Source organism: Octopus bimaculoides, chromosome 24 (genome assembly GCF_001194135.2).
Source record: "Octopus bimaculoides isolate UCB-OBI-ISO-001 chromosome 24, ASM119413v2, whole genome shotgun sequence".
Lineage (NCBI taxonomy): Eukaryota > Metazoa > Mollusca > Cephalopoda > Octopoda > Octopodidae > Octopus > Octopus bimaculoides.
In genome coordinates, this window is record NC_069004.1 from 33,343,065 (window position 1) to 33,347,779 (window position 4,715).

The following is a 4,715-nucleotide window of genomic DNA, read 5'->3' on the forward strand; positions in this document are numbered from 1 at the left end:
TATATATATATATATATATATATATGCATACAGGTATCTACGTACACCTGTCTACGTATATGTGTTTGTGTATCCAATTTGTGGCGCAATGGATAACGTTCCTGGCTACGAATCTCAAGGTTCGTATCTTGGAGAGCTCGTATCAATTCATTTGCAGAAACTGTATAAAGTATGGCATTTTAACAATTAGATCTTTGTAACACTTGGCGAGAGAAAGAAGGGAGACAACATGTGGAGAGAAGATGTAAAAATAGGTGGTTGTTTATAAGGATGGTATGTTGCCAGTTTGGGGATGATGCCTGTGATGAGCGAAGGAGTTCAACAGATAAGAGTAAGAGACAGAAATAGCAAAGACGTAAATAGAAGTGTTTACGAATCAGTGTGGGAGCCACAACATGGTCGTTCGATCACCTAGAAATAGCAACCAAACGTCCCTAAGAACTATTCGAGGGGGTGCTGAAGAGTTCTTGGCTTTGGGTAAAAGAAAAAAAAACGGGAGGATCGGTTAATTATGATTTTATTCAATATAGTCCTCTCTCAGATTCACACACTTATTGCAGCGGTCCTTCAATTTTTTCTAAACCCTGTAAATAAAAAAAATCGGAAGGTTGGGCCTCCGACTAGGCCTTTCGCGACACCCTTAAAGCCAAGAACTTGTCAATACCCCTCGTATACTGCCACATTGAAACAAGACAAAATGGAAAAAAAAAAATAATTGTTTGATAATTGTTGCGTGAATGCTTGTGATCCTAAGTTTTGTCGACCTAGAACTGGACGACAATAATAACAACACTACATTCATCATTGAATACGCAATTTCTAAAAAGAACAGAACAATGGAACGAGTTTCACTAAGAAACAGAATTCAGGTTTTTAATTTTAATTTAATTTAATTTTTTTTTTTTACGGAATTCAACAAAATACAGATATGACTGGAAGCTTAAGATATTTGCTTCCCAGCTTCTTTGTCTGGAGTTCAATTTCATTGGGCAGCACCTTGAACAAGAGTCATAGGTTAAGAAGTAACATGTAGCAGTACTCAGCATTTGAAACCCTGTCAGTTCAGTAACGGGCAAAGGCCACAGCATATCAAGTTTCCATACTTTGTGAAGACTGTCCTCATCAAGTTTCCATACTTTGTGAAGACTGTCCTCATCAAGTTTCCATACTTTGTGAAGACTGTCCTCATCAAGTTTTCTTGGCCCATATTTCAGCCTCTCAATGTTCAGGTGTGTTTGTATGATGTCAAGACTAATGGAAAATTCCATGCAGTTTCATACCGAATCATAGAGGTAAATCAAGGTGCATGGGAAATCCAAGACAGAAGATTCATGGCAGATAACTATGCTGCTCAGTGTTCATGTTAAAAAGATCACCTCTTGCCAAACACGAACATAATATTTTCACCTCTCAGCAAGCATACATTCTCACACACATAGCTTCTGGTATTCAGTTGAATAGTTTTTTTGTGAAGTAACAATTGTAACATCAATTTGTAAATGTTAATAAAATCTAAATATCATGATTTTGTTTTGCTTGTAAGCGGCATGCAACCAAACCAAATATTCCAGCTCCCAACTAACCACCAACACATGGCTGGTCAGGCCACCAGCTCCCTTGCAAATTCAACCACACTCCTTACAAAGTTGCCACAGAAGACATGGCAGCAGAACCATCTCACAAACTGCTTGATTTCTCCCTGGTTCATGTGAGTTTAGGTGGTTGACCAATCCAGATCTTGAGAGAGGAAATCATCCACACACACTCATTGCACTTCAGTTCCAATTGGATTTCTGCAGACATTGCACTTGAGTTCTGTTTACACAGTAAATGCTTCAGAGCAACATTCTCCTCTTGGCCTTTGCTCATAGACATCACGTCTGTTCTTGACAATCTTTCTCCTTCATGCATGGTTTTCAGCCGATGCCTCCCAATTATCCAAGTCCATTTCCAAAGCTTTCAGATTGCTTTTTATCCCATCCTTAAATTGCTTCCTTGCTTTATGCTGCAGCATTTTTCTTCTGGTCTTAACTCCCCAAAAATCTGTTTAAACATCCTTCTACTTTCCATTTTTCTCTGTTCATTTTCTGTCTTGCAATTTCCTTGGTGACCTCACTAGTGCTGGTGCCATGGAAAGAGCACCCAGTTCGCTCTGTAGAGTGGTTGGCATCAGGAAGGGCATCCTGCTGTAGAATCCGTGCAAAAACAGACAATTGGAGCTCGGCATAGCCCTATAGCTTGCTAGGTCTTGTCAAACCATTCAACCCATGCCAGCACGGAAAGCGGACATTAAATTACGTTGCTGTTGTTGTTGTTGTTATTGATGATGATGACAACAACTATGATGATGGTAATGATGATGGTGATGATGATGATGATGATGATGATGATGATGATTATGGTGATGATGAGACAACAATAAATTGCAAAGAAAGCAAAATAGCACATTACTCGTTATTATAACAGATTTTAGAAAACCTAAAAAAATGACATAAAAATGCTGAAAGAAAAAACAAAAACAAAAAATACTCCATTTACACATGTAAAGGGAGACAATTTGTTGCTGTGGCAAGCTTCAACCCTGACAAGTTCCTGTTATTACATAAGAAGGAAAAAAAAACCCCAGCTTTGAACCTTTTATTGGCATATTTCAGTTGAAATCCCCTGCTTTTGTTTCTGTTAATTTGAATATGATAAAGAATTCAGTAAAACAACTTTGACATTATTAAGCTGGTGTTTGGAAGATCTTAATTCAGATCAATTTAACCCTTTTTGTTACCAGAGTTCTGTTAAAATATGCAGCGTTTGTCTCAATAAATTTTGAAAATTATGAAAAATTTAGTAAACTAATTTTGTCATTATTAGAAGCTGGTGTTTGGAGTATAAATTAACATAATCTAGATCATTTGAATCCTTTCGTTACCATTTTTCTGTTAAAATACACTGCCTTCGTTTCAATTCACTTTGAAAATAATGAAGAGGTTAGTAAAATAATATCATCATACAGAGATCAGAATTAGGCCCTTATACCCCTGGGCAACTGCCCAAAGTGACCATGCCTTAAGACGGCTCTGACCATCACCAGAATCTGTGGTCATTCAAGAACAGACTGGACAATGGACAGAGTACATAATGGCCTGTCCAGAATGCCCTACTCTACTCATTATTTTTCATTACTGCATATTTCGTCCGTCTATGTTCTGAGTTCAAATTCCACTGAAATCGACTTTGCCTTTCATCCTTTTGGGGGTCAGTGAATTAAGTACCAGTAAAACACTGGGGTCAATGCAATCAACTAATGTCAGGCCTTTGTGCCTACAGTTGAAAGGATTGTTTTTCATTACTGCATGTCTTATTGTGCAGCTGCAATATTGTCATCATCAAGATGGAGACTTTGGTACAATTTCAAAGATGGATTTATGGATGGTGCTTCATCATTTGCTTGGTTTTATGTGTCAAAGGATTAATTGAGGTGGAGGAGCATGGCTTAGGGGTTAGGGGTATTTGGCACAAGATTGTAAGGTCATGAGTTTGATTCCAGTTAGACATTGTGTTCTTGAGCAAGACACTTTATTTCACGTTGCTCCAGTCCACTCAGCAGGCAAAAATGAATCATACCTGTAATTCAAAAGGGGCCAGCCTTGTCACATTCTGTGTCACGTTCAATCTCCTTGAGAACTACATTAAAGGTACACGTGTCTGTGAAGTACTCAGCCACTATGTTAATTTCACGAGCAGGCTGTTCCGTTGATTGGATCAACTGGAACCTTTGTGTTCATAACCAACTGGGTGCCCTGCTAGAAACAGCAGCCAAATCTCACTCGACTAACATTCATCTTAAATAAGGAAAGGATACATTAGGTAAAGTAATAAACATAGGCGTGGCTGTGTGGTAAGCAGTTTGCTTCCCAACCACAGTGTTTAGGGTTCAGTCCCACTGTGCAGCACGTTGAGCAAGTGTCTTCTATAGCATCAGGCTGGGCAAAGCCTTGTGAGTGAATTTGGAAAATGGATGATGGTGAAGGATGCTGACTCCTTACTTGTTTTTCTAAAATGCACCATAAATGTTCAATAATATTGAGATCTGGGGACTGTGGTGGCCAGATAAGATGTTCAACTTCACTAGAATGTTCCTCGTGCCATTCAGTAACGACTTTAGCTGTGTGAATTGGTGCATTGTCATCCTGAAAGATTGCACTTCCCTCTGGAAGCAGTTCCGCAACCATAGAATGAATTTGATCAGATAAAATGCTTAAATAGTCTTGACTATTAATTCTGCTATGAAGGGAAACCATTGGGCCGGCAGATTTCCAAGATATAGCTCCCCACTCGCAGATCATCATGGTTGTCTTTACAAAACTTGTCTGGTTTAAAAAGCCACATGTAGGAGGTGGTCAAACTCTGCATAAGGAGTAGAACAACCACCATGCATGCATGCATGTATGTGTGAATGTAGGTATGTGTGAATGTATGTATGTATGCATGCATCTATGTACGTGTGAATGTATGTGTGCATGTGTGAATATATGTGTGAATGTATGTGTGCATGCATGTATGTATGTATGTATGTATATATGTGTGTGTGAATGTATGTATGGACGTGTAAATGTATGTATGTGTGAATGTATGTGTGCATGCATGTATGTATGTATGTATATATGTGTGTGTGAATGTATGTATGGACGTGTAAATGTATGTATGTGTGAATGTATGTA

The 4,715-nt window shown here is 38.5% G+C and overlaps 1 protein-coding gene across 1 annotated transcript in view; it reads right to left on the reverse strand.

The window, feature by feature from the left end:
• The window catches only part of LOC106873831 (ubiquitin-conjugating enzyme E2 H), an 80,822-nt gene that overhangs the window by 75,454 nt on the left and 653 nt on the right, over window positions 1-4,715 (reverse strand). The gene's annotated exons all lie outside the window — the stretch shown is intronic.